General features: G+C 30.4%; 1 protein-coding gene across 1 annotated transcript in view; it reads right to left on the reverse strand.

Moving 5' to 3' along the window:
* Window positions 1-5,784: 5,784 nt before the first annotated feature.
* Window positions 5,785-18,741, reverse strand: part of Naa15-16 (N-alpha-acetyltransferase 15/16) — a 375,203-nt gene continuing 362,246 nt past the window's right edge. The window contains exon 17 of the mRNA XM_075378546.1: window positions 5,785-5,905. The gene's annotated coding sequence lies outside the window, so the exon portion shown is untranslated. The remainder of the gene's footprint in view (window positions 5,906-18,741) is intronic.

Consider the following 18,741-nt stretch of genomic DNA (forward strand, 5'->3'; position numbering starts at 1 on the left):
ATATGTGTCGGAGTAGGAATAAAACCATGTTTTAAACCAATGCAGTAGAAGTGTTCTGATTTTGTGTTTTGAATAAAGTAACCTATTTTTATTGCATTTAAAAACAATTGATTGCGATTGTAAAATTCATGCGGAAGTGTGTGTTTTGTAAAATAAAAGATATGAAATTGGACACTGTATCTTTCTTTAAGTAAGTACAATGTAAGATTTGAGATTATAACAATGTAAGAATTGCAAAACTTGCGTAATTATTATTGTGAATTCATAATAAGTTGTTTTTCGTAAATAATAAAATATATTGATTAAATATACACAGCAATTTATAAGTTTCTGCCTGGGTTGCGAAAATGACTGTTCTTTTGCTAATCACCGTCAGGTATTACTTCAGAGGATGAATGAGGATGACATGTGTGAGTGTAAGTGAAGTTTAGTCTTGTACAGTTTCAGGTCATCCATCTGAGATATGTGATTAATTGAAACCCAACTTCCAAAGAACAATGGAATCCACATTCTAGTAATCAATTCTGTGTAAAAGTAATTGTCTTTACTTAATGTTGGAACTCTCGACTTTGAAATCAGTTAATTTGCAAAGAGGTGTTCACCACTAGACCAACCCGATGGGTCTTGGTTATCTGACTTGAATAAAATAAATGTCCCTACCATCACGATTATAGTCACGCAATGTACAATAATTTTAGTTAGTTCCCAGCCGCTCATTCTGCAGCACTAGAGTATGCTTCATTATTGAATACTTAATTGTATTTTACACCATAAGGATTTTACAGTGATATAGAGATCAGTGGGTAACCAAATCAGATTTTTATTTTAGCTGCTGTTGGCGCAGAGTGGACCACGGTTGCGCTGGGTGGCTGCACACAGCGCATGGACGATTCATTGGTTTGAACAATTTATACTTCACAAATGATCATTTGTTCGAATGAATTACACAAGAACGATTTATCCAAAATTATATTTGTGTTTTGGGAATAAAAATGAAAAACAATGGGGTTAGAGCTGTGTTAAAAAAACACAACTCAAGAAACATCTAAAAGTGTTGAGGATTTTGAAACTTTTCGTTGTAAAAGCTTTTGTTGTGGTAAGCATGCTAAAAATTCATAAACTTTATTTTGTTACAGTTGGCTAAAACATTTAACAACATCATGTGTAATGAAACATGAACCATGTTAAGTTTTTCAGCAGGCCATAGGTCCACATTTTCTAGTAATGATTAAAAAATATTTCTAATTACAGTAGTTACACATTTATCAGATGTGATTTGATTTATAAACCACAAAATGATTTTACTAATATATTTTTTTTTATTGAAGCCTTCTGGTCAAAAATCAAAACTGTGTATATGGAATGGCATCTTCTGTACAAACTTCAGACCACACCTTTACTGCTTGAATACCGATTATGTATATGCTGCATGATAAAATTTTATTATATATGGAGTTTACAAATTTCAAATATATCTCCCTTTTTAAGGCAGATATATTTGCACTGTTAAAAATGGAGGTCATTAAGCCTTCCCTTAGGAGGAATAGGGAGTAACTATATTTTTAATGTGAAATATAGATTAAATAATATATAGTAATGAAAGAATTGTGATTAGAGTACGTAATCTAACCAAGTAAAATAGTGTCTATGTTTCGCGGCTCGAAAATCATGTGTAAACCACAAATTAAATGTCAGTTTAATCTTGAAACAAAAATATTGCTAATTGAGACAATAAGTAAAAAAATTTTATATTTGTACTATTAAAAATGGAGATCATTGGCTTCCCTTAACAAGGCAAAAAACAGGGGATACCTCATATCTCATATGTAAAATATTCTCACAAGTTACTAGTCACTTTTAAACATCTTGATGAGACAAGATGTTTAAAAGTGAGTATTTGTAATCGAGACAATAAAAATCATAACTCTGATAATTCTAACCAAAATGGCAGCTCTTTAAACATTCACTGATTCACCTTCACATAATATATCATATGCAGATTATTAACATTAAATATTATACGTACATTTTCAGAATAAAACAAGAAATCAACATAATAAATGAGTGTGATATTTTCACCTGGACAGACTCTGTTGTAGGTCGTTTAGTTTCCTTTAATTCTTTAAAATAGTCTTTAATGATTGTTTCTCGATTTGGACCACGTTTAGCAGAAAAATTAATAAATTTCTTCCTTTTTTTGTTTAATCTGGGATTTGATGGAAATGATGTGTTGCCTATAACAATTTTTTATGTGAGAATTACATGATTTAAAATCTAAACATCAAGTATACTATGTATCATTAAATTATGTATCATTCTACTAAATTCACTTAAAATGCACACACGCTTCTAGTGATGGTGTCTCTTTTTCTGTTTAACCTCCAGAACCACCGTAAGGTATTACTTCAGAGGATGATATGTATGAATGAGGTGTAGTAGTCCTGTACAGTCTCAGGTCGACTATTCCTGAGATATGTGGTTAATTGAAACCCAACTATCAAAGAACACTGGTATCCATAATCTAGTATTCAAATCCGTATAAAAGTTACTGCCTTTAATATGACTTGAACCTAAGAACTCTCAACTCCAAAATCAGCTCATTTATGATGAGTTGGTTTCCAGTGATGGTATGGCAAAATGCTTTATGACTCAATTGCATCTTTCCACATCTGAGGATAAGCAAAGTTATTCCTTTAGGAATCATATCTTGTAGGTTCAAGTTTTTAAAGAAATAACCATCTCAAATGTTTGCAATTTCTAAAAATATTTCTGAATTTCTGTAGTAAATAAATTTTTGGGGGAAAAAATGTTCATGATAATCAATGCAATTTTATGAATCAGTAATGTTTTGCTACAACTTATTGAAAATTCCTGATCTGCTGAGAGATTGTATGCTGGATAGATATGTGCCGCCTGAGAGAATCTAGCTTTCCTGTGAGTGAATTTATTTTACTTATCAGTAATTGTTTCAAGGATATATGAAAATTTCATACTACCCACCCTTCTTTCTTATCCTTAATCCTCCTTAAATCTCCAGTTTTGGCTCTGTAGGAATGGGTTTTTCCTGGGTGTACAATTAATGATCATTCTGTCATCTGACGCACACCAAATGGCATAAATAGACAAAAAATATGAATAATAATGAAATTCTTGAATCCAAGCGCACAGTCTTAAGAAACAAAATATTTGCTAATATTGATACATTGTTACCTAAGATATTTCGAATGTTAGCACCTTATTTAAACTTCTGACTCAATGCTGCATAACAAACACACAGTCCACAAGGATGTGGTGTACCATAAGTTGGGCTTATACTGTTAGCTGGCAGTTCCAGTGAGCATAGACAGGTGCACCGGTCTGATTCAAGAGGTTTCCATGAGTAAGTTTAATGTGCCCTATTCGAAAACTGCAAATAATAATTTTCTCTCAACATTATTCCTGCATGAGGAGCTCCATGGTGACACAGTGTTCTTAAATAAATGAAGTTTATTGTTGACAGTAGCATTCCATTCATTTTTGACTCATCACGAACCACCCTCTTCAGAAATCAGACAACATTGTTTGAAATGACATCATTAGTGGAAGGAGGCTGCAAACAGGCGTCTTTTGCGAGTAACTGGAGTAAATGTCAGTAATAGTGTGCAAGACACTCATGAGATCTGAACAGACAAGTACATGTTGGAATGTTGGGTTAAGTATATTAAGGCCTTGTTAATAGCGTACATCTCCTCGTTGAAAACACTGGCCATGCTGGGAAGGCCAAACATATATGTTCTATTGCCAACCACAATAACACAACCAATAGAATTATGGTATCTAGCGCCATCTGTATAAACTATAGCATCGGGATTCCTCATATCAATTAACATGTTGCTTGAAGGACACATCAAAGATAGCATGATTTGGTTGCACTTTCAATGCAAGCTACATAGGAGCAGATCATTTGGTTTCATCCGTTCCAAAGAAATGGCTAACCACTGTCCACTATTAGACTTACCATGGGGACTTGGAGTAGATAGATAAATGAATGATGGACTGCATCAAGTATCTTTAGAGTGGTAGCCCGTGTGGATGAATAAGCCATGCAGCCATAATCTAAGCAGGAACGGACCAAAGCTCGGTAGAAGCACCAATTATTAGATAAAACTCTCAGCATGTTTAGTATTTTTAGAGATTTTACCTCCAGCTCCTTTAAAAGTGTTACTCAAGTTATTCATTGGTCAAACCAAAATCCCAAAAATGTAACCCACGTGCATGGTCCTACTAGTTCACCATGTAAAAACAGTTAATGGTCAACATGTTCCCTCAAGTGTGAAAAGCAAATGCATTTCATTTTTTCTGGAGTAAATGTGAATCCAGTCATTTTACAGCACGATTCTAAATGGGTTATTGTGTTTTGGAGCAGCCTCTCGCCAATAGTTAAAGTTCTTGACGCAACGTAAATTAAAAAATCATCTACAAATAAAGAATACATAAGAGATTTTTGCACAAACTTTGTTATAGTATTTATGGCTACTGCAAAACAAGGCAACACTTAGGACACTTCTGTGTATTATTCCACTTTCTAGTGTAAAATTTTCAGATACTGTCTTTCCAATTCGAACTCAAAAGGGGATTCCCTTGTATACCCCATTCATGCAGTTTATTTAGAATTCCTCTCCTCCAAGCTGTGACATACGCCTTTTGCATATCGAAAAATACAGCAACGATGCGTTGGCGAAGTAGGAAGGCATCTTAAATGACAGATTCAAGAGCTACTACATGATCGATATATGATCTACCTTGGCAGAAACCTCATTGTTCATGAAAAATGCTTAGAAATACAAAATCATGATGCAAAGTCAAATTAAACATATATATTGAAATCAAAACTACCATTTATAAAAATGAAAGGGATCAGATAAATGGGAATAAGTAAATATGGTTGGTGTTCCAGTATAAGTTTCCAAATGTAAATTATTTTCCAAAAACTAGATGATCCTTTTCTAGAACCTGAGATCTATCTGTTGAGTATCATAACAGTACTTATCATAGGCAATCTGACAAAACAGATTGCTTCTGCAAATAGCCTAGGCATGATAAAGAGCAATGTGTTCCATGCTGGGCACAGGAGGGATAATAAAAAATAAATTTAAAGTTTCTGAAATATCAAAGAACCAACTTATCCAATTTTCTGAGATTGTACAACCCTGGAGATCCCCACCTTAATATATTAAAAAAAAAAAAACACAAATTTCCTTTAAGTCTGATGTCAATTGATTGAATTATGCTTTTAACTATCAAACGTCTTAATTAAAAAACAAAAGAATCAAGCCATCCTATCCATTTCTGGTAAAATGGAAAACATTAGAACAATGTCACCAAAACTTAAATTTTCCAGAAATAGATAAGTTTGTGTGTAAATTTGGTAACACTGATTTCATCACTTCTGGTCTAAGATCATCAAAAAACCCGACAACAAAGACCGTGTGAAATATATCTCCTTTTTTATGGTCCTTTTGAATCAGATAATAAAAGTATTTATTTATTTTTTTTTTTAATAATATTCACATATTCTGTTTTATTACGAATTTAAAAAATAAAAATAAAAAAGTAATTTTGTATAGGTAAATTTAATTGGATATTGTATTACAATGCTAAGAGAGATGAAAACCAAATAAAATTACAATTTAGAATTCAGTAACATCATCTTTAATGTATTTAAACATAACTGCTTGAAGTATGTTTCAACAACAAAAATAATAACAGTAACAAATTTAGGAAATACTTACGTTTCTTCTTTCTGTCACCATACATCATTGAATGCAGATGTCTTTCTAGTTGTTTGTTATAATTATCTTCACCAATTTTTGCTTTTAATCCAGACAATCTTGAATTGTGGGATGGAGGACGAAGAATTCTTTCCCTTTAAAAAGTTAATAAATACAAAAATAAATATATACGAATAAAACTTGACAGCAATAATAACAATTTGGGGGCGCAAGTTAGAAACGTTCTTGTGCAGAACTGTACAAGAATTTTTTTTGTTCTTTGTGAAAGGTTAAATGCAGATTCTGTTTTTTTTTTGCTGTACAGACTTTATCAGTAACACTTACTATAATCAGTTAATTTTTTTGTAAGTTAATTTTGAGATTCTTATTTGTATCACCTGGACTTCTATTCTTCAAAGGCATGGAAGTTCTGGAATATTTCTATAAAACCGCTTACAAATTCTTTTGATGCCACTTCACTAACACCTGGCAACAGCTGTATGTAACTGATGTGAGTACTTTTAAGGATTTGTCTGTATATGTGTGAAACTTAAACATTAATCTCTCAACAAAAAATTGATCATCTTTTTCACTTGACAACACTAACCAATAGATTTCTTTAACTGTAGTAGATAAATCATTTAGATTGTTCAATAAATTTTTACATGTATCCATGTACCAATATTTCTTTTCAATGACTTATCGCTCATTTACGCAGTTAGAACACTAACAAACAGGTTTTTCTTGGCAGATAAATCTTTCTGTGTTACTTAGTTAATGTCAAAAGTGACATTGCGGCTGCCAATATAAAGATATAGAATTTTAATGGCATTAAAGTTCAAATGCGGGTGGTGAAAAGTCGTAGCTTTCAAGTCTGTTTCTCTATGCAAGTTCATCAAACAAATAGAATTTTGAACTTTCTTTGTTTTTTCTCCTTAAATGGTATAATTGAGATTTTAGTAAATATATTATATGGTATATATATATATATATATATATATATATATATATATTTATTTATATACTTTCAACTAAATTTTATAATCTACTAATTTAAATAAAGAAAAAAACGAAGGGTTTTAAGAATCAGAAGAGCAGACCTAGATGTACACAGTTGTAAATTTATCTGCCAACTTGCTGTAGTAATTTTCACAGGAGTGCAAACTTCAGATTTTTCCGCTCTGCAACTGCAGCAATAATGGAATTAGTATTTGAGACACTGAAATAATATTTCATAGAGTATATTGATATTTGTGTTGATATATTAAAAGAATTACTAATATGAAACTTTTATTCTGATAGGTTTATAATAAAAATAAAAGATGTAATATTAAGAATAGGTAGATAAAAAAAGGAACTCCCAACATTTGCCTGGATGGATCAATGGAAACTATGATAAAACTTTGGACCAGACCATCACAAAATACACAATGAATTATAAAATAAAAAAAAATAGATGTAATTAAAATCTATATTAATTATTTAAAATATAAACACGCATAAATAATTTTAAGGTAAATAAATACATGAAGATACTAGATATTAAAAATAATTACAAAATAATTCCAAACTAAGAAAGCATTAATGAAAATTATTCAAGTAGTATTTATATTTAAGTTAAACAGGAGTAGAAAATTCAGGATTCTTTAATTAATATTATAAAAAATTCATCATCAAATTAATATTTTTTCTGTGAAAGAACATATTTTAATTATATTTTAAATAAATTGCTAGGAAACTTGTTTAAAGGGCTTAATAGTTTATTAAACTTGCTAAAAATATCCAGTGGAAGGGTATATCAAAAAATAATTATAGAAAAAAGAGAGAAAAGTTGTTGAAAAAATTACCAGTTTAGAATATTTCTACAGCTCAAAAATATTTGTTGATGCAGTTTTCCCCAATGATAACAACTTCGAAAATTTGAATAAACAATTCTGGTTTACTTTATATAAAAATCATATTAGGAAATGAAAAACTTGCAACATTACACAAATATTTGGTTGAAACATTTTAGTTTTGTGACATGTTTCACAGCACGTGTTGTCACAATTACTACTACACTGAGGTAACATATTAACACAACACATGATCATTGTAAAATTAAATAACTTATCTTCCAGATTACATTTTGGAAGAAACTTATAACTGGATCATGGGAAAAACTACCTCTAAAAATAACTAACAAAGAACCATCAAAATCAATATATTTGGTAAAAAGGGAAGCTGTGTGTGTGGGCACGCGCGTATACACATATCAGAGGAATTAGGAACCCCCTAGGTTTTTGAAGTTGTTCAATATTACTGATGTAAGCAAAATTAAAAATTTTTCAAATTAAATTATATGAAATTATTAGTTTACAACATACATTTAAACTGATTAGTTACTTACATCATTTGATCTTTCTTATAGAAATTTTAAATTATAAATGATTTATTTATGTAAATGTTTTAATTTCCAGAATTGGTTTCCACAGTGATGTGTTATTTTTATTTTTCTTATTCACTCAATATAAAATACATAGTTATTTATTTTATAAGATTAGTACTAAAATGGTAGGCATAAGATAGTAGGCTGCTAACTCAGTGATTCCCAAACTGTGCGCCGCGACGCCCCGGGCAGCCGCGGCCCGTTCCCAGGAGCGCCGCAAAATATTGTAAAAGCTTCATAATTAATTAAACCAAGACATTTACATTTGGCCTTTCTTTTTTGTCTTCAGTCATTTGACTGGTTTGATGCAGCTCTCCAAGATTCCCCATCTAGTGCTAGTCGTTTCATTTCAGTATACCCTCTACATCCTACATCCCTAACAATTTGTTTTACATTCCAGGACTACCCAGGATGCCTTAGTATGTGGCCTATAAGTCTGTCTCTTCTTTTAACTATATTTTTCCAAATGCATCTTTCTTCATCTATTTGCCGCAATACCTCTTCATTTGTCACTTTATCCACCCATCTGATTTTTAACATTCTCCTATAGCACCACATTTCAAAAGCTTCTAATCTTTTCTTCTCAGGTACTCCGATCGTCCAAGTTTCACTTCCATATAAAGCGACGTTCCAAACATATACTTTCAAAAATAGTTTCCTGACTTTTAAATTAATTTTTGATGTAAACAAATTATATTTCTGACTCAAAGCTCGTTTCGCCTCTTCTATTCGGTATTTTATATCGCTCCTGTTTCGTCCATCTTTAGTAATTCTACTTCCTAAATAACAAAATTCTTCTACCTGCTTAATCTTTTCTCTTCCTATTTTCACTTTCAGTGGTCCATCTTCATTATTTCTACTACATTTCATTACTTTCATTTTGTTCTTGTTGTGTATGTTTTCATACAGAAGTTCTTGCATAGGACTTCATCCATGCCGTTCATTGTTTCTTCTAAATCCTTCTTCAGCTAGAATTACTATATCATCAGCAAATTGTAGTATCTTTATGTTTTCACCTTGTACCGATACTCTGAATCTAAATTGTTCATTAACATCATTAACTGCTAGTTCTATGTAAAGATTAAAAAGTAACACGGATAGGGAACTACCTTGTCGGACTCCGTTTCTTATTACGGCTTCTTTCTTATGTTCTTCAATTATTACTGTTGCTGTTTGGTTCCTGTAAATGCTAGCAATCGTTCTTCTATCTCTGTATCTGAACCCTAATTTTTTTAAAATGCTGAACATTTTATTCCAATCTATGTTATCAAATGCCTTTTCTAGGTCTATAAATATCAAGTATGTTGGTTTGTTTTTCTTTAATCTTCCTTCTACTATTAATCTAAGGCCTAAAATTGCTTCCCTTGTTCCTATACTTTTTTTGAAACCAAATTGGTCTTCTCCTAACACTTCTTCTAGTCTCCTCTTAATTCTTCTGTAGAGAATTCTAGTTAAGATTTTTTATGTATGGCTATTTTATTATATACAACTTAAAACTACAGCTTTTAACTACTTTTCAACATAGTCGTCATTTACATTCAAGCACTTGTCTAGTGTTTCACTAATTTATAAATACCTTCTTCATCAGGGCTAGTAACAGGAGGGGGGGGGGGGGGGTTGGCAACTGGAAGCGTCACAAGGCGGGTGTCTTCCCCTTCCAGGTTGGGATGCTCACACGACACAGCTGGAAGCGCACCAACGATTCAGAGAATACGTCGATGTGTCAATGGTGACGTCACTAACACTACTACTAGTGCGTATCAATAAAGCCTAGTAACTTTTTTTAGACTTTCAAAACTATTAAAAAATCAATAAAATGTTTTAATTTTTAATCTGCATCATACTAGTTACATTTTATCATTAAGAACTCCTTAATACCCTTACAGGGTTTTAATTAACAACTTGACCTGGCCTGATAATCGAGGGATGTAGAAAAAGGTACATAAATAAGGATGGGGCTGATTAAAATATCTGTAAACTTCTGAAATACCAAATTAATTGATAAATCTTGTCATAATGCAAAGAAAGAGATAGATAGATTACCACTTTATCGTTGATCAGCTAATTGGTAAGGCAATAAAAAGGTAATTGGTAAGGCAATAAAAAGAATTGTTAAAAAATCTATATTGCAATAGAATACTTTATTAAACAAAGAAACAAGTAAGTTGAACAAAAGAAAATTAGTTTTACTGTACACGGTAAACCCTTTTTTTCTAATGTATTTTACTTTTCAATCTATGTTAAAAAATAACTCTAAACTGTCCTATGTACAATTTGACTTATCAAAATCACATAATATATTATTTAACTTTAAATCAGTACTTCTAAAAAAAATACATTTAAAATTATATTATTATTAAAGTAATATTGTTAACAAAAACAAGAAAATAAATAACTTTCAACTTGTTACTACAACAATAACAGATATTTAATATGATAGCTGAAATCATTGGTGTTGCATCTTTGTTAACAGTTATAACACTAAGGTCCAATTTTTTTAAATTTTAACACAGAATTAAATGTTTTTATTTACAAACAGCAAATATTTCATTAAAAAAAAAAACAATTAAAATTTTTTTACGTTTTAGAAGATTATGAGCAGCTGATAAACAAATAAATTATCTTTCCAGCTTTCTGTGATTCAAGCAACATACTACTCTAGACTACATAAACATTTTATTCATGTCACAACATAATTGATAATCTTTTTAAATAATGCAGGCAGTATTATTATACAGAGTCAATTTACACAATATCATATATGTTCACTGTTTATATAATTACTTTGTTCCTAACAACTGTGTATTCATACATCAACCATCCAAAAAACAAAAAAATTACTAAAGTGGTTTAACCACTTTGAAAAGCATTGGTACAATTTTAAAATAATTATATTTTTGTTTAAATATTTCTTAACACTGTAATTCACAAACAAATTTCTTTAAAAAAAAATTCTAACAAAAAATAATGGTTAATTTTATTTAATTAGTTATGAAATTTAAAAAGAAATACCTTAATTATTCATTATTGTTGTTTCTTTTCAATAAAATTAAATGTTTGGGATTTATATTTGCATTTTATCTATTTTTTTAATAGTTTTATTTATAGTCGTATCAACAATTAAAGTAGTTAGCGACTCAGTGTAATGTAACTCTACCGGTAAATGTGTAGTCTTGACAAACTCTGGCCGACCATTCCTGAGAAGTGTGGTTAATTGAAATCCAACCACCAAACAACACCGGTATCCACAATCTAGTATTCAAATCCGAATAAAAGCAACTACTTTATTAGGATTTGAAACTGAGAATGTTGACTTGGAAATCAGCTGATTTTCGACAACGCATTTAACACTAGACCAAACCCATGGGGTTTTTCTCATGCTGATTATAATATTAAGAAAAAATAAAATAAAAAAATTAATAGACACCCAATTTTTTATGTTATTTGCATAAATTCAAGTGAAGAAGATCATTCATTTATTGCAAATAAACAAATTATCTTAACTATAAAATACCTTTTTTTTTTAATAGATTAAAGATCATTTTTAAACATAGCGCTAAAATTATATTTTTTTAAAAAATGTTTAGTTAATTAATTAATATATATTATTTAACTTAAAATAAATAAAAATAAAATAGTGAGATCTAATCTAGTATTGTTTCTTCTATTATCTAAACAATTTTTTTCTTTGCTAATCATATTTATTTGAAAAAAAAAATAGCATTTAGTTTATAAGAGCTTTATGAGAAAACTGGAAAATACAGATGAAATTTTGAGTGGTGTAGTGGTACTTGTCTCTTCATCAGTGAATATATTTCTAAATTTAATAAGCGAATTATATAGTAATGAAAATTAAAAGTGAATATGCCATCGGGTTATTTCAAGAGATAAAAATAAATAAAAGAGGTTTTGATTTTTATATAATTGTGTCGTGAATTGAATCTGGAGATTTTTTCCGTTTGAGTGAGACCATTACAGTTTTACTTGGTTCACAAAATGCAAATTACAAATATTGTTGTTTTAAGTGTATTATTGGATATAAAAACTTGATATAATCAATATAAATCAGTTTAATTTCTACAGTGAAGTGTTTTATTGGTAACATTTGACCAAATAGTACTGTTTTAATAGATGAGACCCATATTAGAAAAGAGAATATAATTTTTGGAAGATTTCTGTTGAATTAAAAATACCAAACATGGGGCTCTTTGTTGGGACTAACAGGAATACAAAAAAAAATTTGTAATGCCAATGATAAAATGAAACACCAAAACACAAATGCCATTAAAAAGTGAATTTATTAAGCCTGAAACTATGATAATTTTGGACAAATGGAGAGCAAATTCAAAATTCAATGGTAATATGTATATGAATCTAGGAGTAGACCTTAAATTGCAATTTGTTGATCCATTCAATCCAAATATAAATAATCAAAATGTTGTGGGTTTTATTTTAAAAAAATCCAAATAAGGAAAATGGAAAACTATCAAAAAATTATGAATACTATATTTCAGAATTCTTATATCATTCAAAGTACAAAAATTAAAATTGTTTCACGATTATTTGTTTTGTTTTTGCATGATATTACCCAGGTATAACTTGGATTTGGAAAAGTGCCTATAAACAATTTTTTCTTATGAGTATATATCCTTGGAAAACATTACAATGACTTATATAAGAGGGTTTGTGTCAATAGTTTTGCTAAGTTATTAGAAATTTTTACATTTCTATTGAGTGTTCATTTCACATACTGTTTGAACTTAAGAAGTAAAAAAATAAAAATGATGTAGTTTTTGTGATCTATGTCATTTTTCACTGTTCTAATAAATTACTGAATACAAAAACATTTTACTGCTTGTAATCTTACAGAGAAAATTTAGGAGATATAAAATCATGAAGAAAAAGATTTGCTTTCATATTTACATCAAATGTATTTAACAGAATCAACTATGTATTATCAATATCTAAGTAGATTAATTTTTTGTTTTGTTTAATATTTGAAAAGCTTGTTTGTATAGGTTTTATTTGTATGAACAAAAACTTGAATACATAAGAAAGATAAAAATCAAGCAAGGCTGAGATGCAGTTTATTATGTAAATTGGGAACTACATTTATGAAAGGTAATTAATTAGCTACTGAAATATTTAAATCGCATTTTGTTATCTAATAGTTAGACAAATTTTCAACAAAAAAATTCTCTATTTTCAGTAAAATTTAAGCATTAAATGCTGCCTCAGATATAAAGAAATATAAATTTTATTTACAGCACAAACAAAAATTATATTACACATTACTAGTAGAAGCAGTCAACTAACTTTTGTCTGAAATGCAGTTAATCCATTTTTGTGGAAGTTTAATAATTTCAGTTACAAGTTAATTTTGGCTCCAAAAAATTCCTTAATCCATCCAAAATAAAGCGCTGTAGTTCAGAATATATCCCTAATCAGATAAACGTTGGTATTATTAAAGGTGCGGTCTTGAAGAAACAAAACCGAATCTTGGCTTACTCTTTGTCTAAAATAGTTAGTTATTTAAGACTTTGAATACTAGAACATAACATCCATAAAGAAATAACTTTCGATTTTGAAGAAATGCAATTTCCAATCTCTTCAATTCAATACGTTATTTCGTGTAATTACAGGCCATAATACAATTAAAAATTTATCTTCTCTGTAAAATAAATGAATTACAGTTGCTAAATTTTGTTCCTTGACTTCTGGTGAAAAAATATGAGGAACCCATTTTCCACAGTTAGATTAATTTCTAACCTTTGTTGTTCAATGGTTTTTGCTGACTGAATTGAACAATTTCATCAAAGAAATTGTTAACTTTGATTTGTTATCAAAGTTAACAGACATTCAAGGTCACCAAATAAGAGATTCATTTTCCAAAAGCTTGTGCGATAAACTTGTTCTTCACAAAAATTCAAAGGAAATTCTTTAGTAATGAGATGATTTAATTTGATCGCCCATTCAAACTGATAAAAAAAATTATCTCAAATTGTGCTTTAAGTTTAAAAATTATAGATTGGTTCCTTAAATTGAGAAAAATTACATAATTTTTTTTACAATACTACTTATCAATTGCTGCCTAAAACTCACAACAGTGATTACCTGATGAAAAGAAGGAAAACTTGTTTCATTATGATTTGCAAGAGTTTAAACGTGTCTGAATTAGTCACAGAAGCACTGTTTCATGAAAGTATTTTTTAGATAAATTATTATTCTTCATATTTGAATCCCTATAAAATCATAATAATTAAGATTTTTAATTATTAAAAATAAATTATTTCTTTATTTCAATATTTAGTAATCTTGAATTATAATAATAAACTTAATAAGAACCTTTAAAAATTGATAGTAAACTGAAAATTTATATGAAGTCAACCCTAGGACTAATTTTTATCTTTATAATATGAGGTGGGATTGTAAAGTTTGAAGACTGGGCTTGTAATTTCAAAATAGCATACTTACGCTGTTAGTGCTATTACTGTTAGTGCTGTTACTGCTATCCAGCATATCATGATGGATCTCCTTCATAGAGTTCCCATTCTGACTGGAATACCAACTCCAATGCTATTTCAATTTTTTGAAGCATTCTTGGAAATTTTCTTTCTTAAGGATGTTAAGAAAGAAAATTTCCTTTCCGTATTTGCCTGGATGTCTTCAGTTTACTCAAATCAGTTCCCTTACAACAAAAAAATTTAATTTAGGAAACACGTAGAAGTCACCAGGGTCTACATAATAGTAAGAGAGAAGTGGTTGCAAAAGCACAGGAATTTGTAATTTGACCAAAATTTCTGCAATTGAGAACCCAAAATGAGCCGATGTGTTGTCATGGTGGAGCACCTAATTCTTGTCTTGCCAAAGTGGGGGGCGTTTTTTCTGCACAAATGCTGAAGGACACTTTTATAAAATTCTTGGTTGACTGTCTGCTCCCTAGAGGCAAATTCATACCTGTAGAATCGAAGAAACCACCAGCATATTCTTCATAAAGTCAGTCGATGACCAACTTTGTCTCTTTTTTTCAATTGTAATGAACTTGGATCCTTCCAATTAATGTGCCTTTGTTTCTGGATCATACTTATAAACCCATGAATCTGGGTCATACATATAAACCCATGAATCTGGGTCATACATATAAACCCATGATTTATCACCAGTAATTACCCATTTAACAGATCTTGGTCAGTTTCAGCCTATTTAATCGGTTCTTGGGACACCAATTCAGTGTTGTCTCTGTTGGTCTGACGACAATTTCGGAATGAATTTCATAGACACTCGAAACATGTTCAAATCTTCAGTTAAAATTCACTGAACCACGGAGAAACTTAAATTCGGTTCATCAGCCACCTTCCCAATAGTAGGTCTACAGTAACGGCACACTAAACCATTAACCTTCACAATGTTCTCATTGGTTTTTGAAATGGAAGGCTGGTTGGACCAGGGATCATCTTCGACTGATTTTCGGCCATCTTTGAATCTGTTGACCGGATTAAATTTTTAACCAGCTTAGACATTTATTCCTGAAAGCTGTTTTTCAATAGTTCATAAAATTCCAAAACTGATTTCCCAATTTTCAAACAAAATCTGATACATTATCATTGTTCCATTTTTTCATCCATTTTGCAAAATCAATAATTCACCGAGAACCGAAAACACATCTTTACTCACCAGCATGCCATTCTCTACTGAACAAAAATATTCAGATGATCTTTTCAGGACGTTTGAAGGGCAAAACAAGCTTCTCCTGCCACAACTGCGGGCAAACCTATCTCCTCCTATTCAGCAGTAACTTTCCAGACACATCTTGTATAACTTTAAAAACTTCAAATAATAGATATAATGTTAAAATATAGGATGAAACCCTACTATTAGCAGGGTTGATACTAAGTAAAGTAGTAGATTGATACTAGGAGGTAATTTAACTGAGGCATACTACTCGTAGTAGGTATGTTAAATTCTAAGGATTAAGCAGCTATTATTACAATCAGAATTATATCTTCTAAGTACTATATGAATGCCAGTTGAATAGTTTAAAATTTGATGATTATTCTTTTAATAATGTCCACTTGTAAAGCTTAGCAATTTTGTTCCCAACTCTCTTGAAGTTTTCATTTCACTTCATACATTTAAAATATTCAATATATATATATATATATTTATTTTGTTCAATTTTATATACTTAAGTAGTACTGAAATAATGCCTAAATTAAAGTAATGCTTATTGATCTGTAAATTTTGATGCTTCATGTGTGAAGTTCATGAGACTGATAAAAAGTTCTTTGTATTTACAGAAATTGAACAATGGATGTGTCACGTAAAGAAAGGGCAGTTATAAAATTTTTAACAAAAGAGGTATTTACAGCTGAAAATCCATGGTTGGTTCAGACACCTGTATGAGAAGGAACGAATGAACATGAACATGTTAAAAAGTCGGTTAATAACTTTAAGAAAGGAAAAACTTTCATGGATGATAAATAATATAGTGGAACTATAATAATATAGTTTTCATCAGTCAGTGACTGATGAAAACCAACAGTGAGTTGATAATACATTTTGTGCAGATCACATTATGCGAAACTGCTGTAGCCTTGAATTGTGGCCATAATGCTGTGGAGAGGACCTAGACTACAGGAAAGTATGTGAAGAACTGCTGACCATGTTTAAGTTGATGTGCAGTACTTTTTTTTTAATATTATGGCTGAAGATGAAGCTTCAGTGTATCAATAATACTCTGAGACTAAGAGATAGTTGTTTGAAGTGGTAACACAATACTTCACCTAAGCTTACAAAGTTCAAACATCATGAGTATCCAGCAAAGGTGTAATTTTGTTGGTTTCTGTTGAACAGGACTCAATGGTGAATAGTGAGCATTATATTATGTCATTAAAAACCTCTGAGAACCCCATTAGAAAGAAAAGTCCTGAGAAAAATCTTCATGCTGTTAAACCATATCGTGATAATTGTAGAACTCACACATCTCTAGCCACAAACCAAAGCTTTGCACAAATGGTTGTGCCAGTGGTTCCTACCCCTATAGATCTAATCTTGCACCATTAGATTTTCACCTCTTTGGTGCAATAAAAGATACTCTTTGAGATATCGGGTTCATGATATAGAAGGATAAAAGATGCCATTACAACATTATCTTTCATCTCTTCTAAACTGACTTCCACTATAAACAGTATAAAAAAAACCATTTATCAAGAACCATTTTTATTCCTTTTTTTCATAGCCTTCAGAACCACCATAAGGTATAACTTCAGAGGAAGAATGTGGATGATATGTATGAATGAAAATGAAGTGAAGTCTTGTATAGTCTCAGGTTGACTATCCTTTTATATAGATTTGAACACCAGATCATGTAATACTGGTGTTCTTTGGTGGTTGACTTTCAATAAACCACACATCTCAGAAATGGTTGACCTGAGACTGTACAAGACTACACTTCATTCAGATTCATACATACCATCTTCATTCTTCACCTTCTCAAGTAATACCTTACAGTGGTTCTGATGACTAAATAGAAAAAGAGAGAGAAAGGTCAAACATCCTGAGATGTGGTGTGTGCACTCAAGATCAAGTATTCAAATATGTATAAAAGTAACTGCCTTTACACGAATTTGAACCTGATTGAGGCTGATTTGCAATGTTGAGTTCACCAATAGATCAACATAGGTGGATTATTATTCACCTGGATTACGTTAATTACTAAATAAAAATTGATGAAATGGTTGTTCATAACTATGTTACCAACTTGATAACGTTTGGTAATATATCAACATGTCAATATTTCAACATCTCATATTTCACCTTCTCTGACCATCTCTCTCTCTAATTAATGATTATTTATATAAAACAGTAAACTTGGTTGATAGACTCAAATGGAATGAATGATTAATTTTGATTAATGCAACAATATTTGTGAGGGGGAAGCAGAAAGAGGAAAAAGATTTTTTAAATAAAATTGATTTATACTGGGATTCAAAACAAGAGATCTAAAACATCTGTAAAACTGATATTTTTCTCCTATAATGCTTTTTTCTTTTTCTGTTTAACCTCCAGAACTACGGTAAGATATTACTTCAGAGTATGAATGAGAAAAATATGTATGAATGTAAATAAAGTGCAGTCTTGTACAGTATTAAGTCGAAAAATGAAAATTAAATGTATGGTTAATTGAAATCCAACCTCCAAAGAACACTGGTATCCAGAATCTAGATTGAAATCCGTATAAAATTAACTGCCTTTACTGGATTTACTAAGATTTAATCCTTAGAACTCTCGACTTCAAAATCAGCTGATTTGCAACGACAAGTTCACCATTACAGCAACCCGGTGGGTGCTTCTGTAATGCTGACTTGACACAGCAGACAATAATTAAAAAATACAAAAATAAAATAACAAAAGTTTGTAAAAACAGGAAAATTATTATTTAAAATTTTATAAATATTTATCATGTTAAATCAAGATATCTGCATTCTTTTAAATTTATTTCAGTTATGCACAATACAATTTTTAATGAAAATAATATTGCGGTGGCATGAGTCAGTTTGCACT

This window comes from Lycorma delicatula, chromosome 11, assembly GCF_047948215.1.
Source record: "Lycorma delicatula isolate Av1 chromosome 11, ASM4794821v1, whole genome shotgun sequence".
Lineage (NCBI taxonomy): Eukaryota > Metazoa > Arthropoda > Insecta > Hemiptera > Fulgoridae > Lycorma > Lycorma delicatula.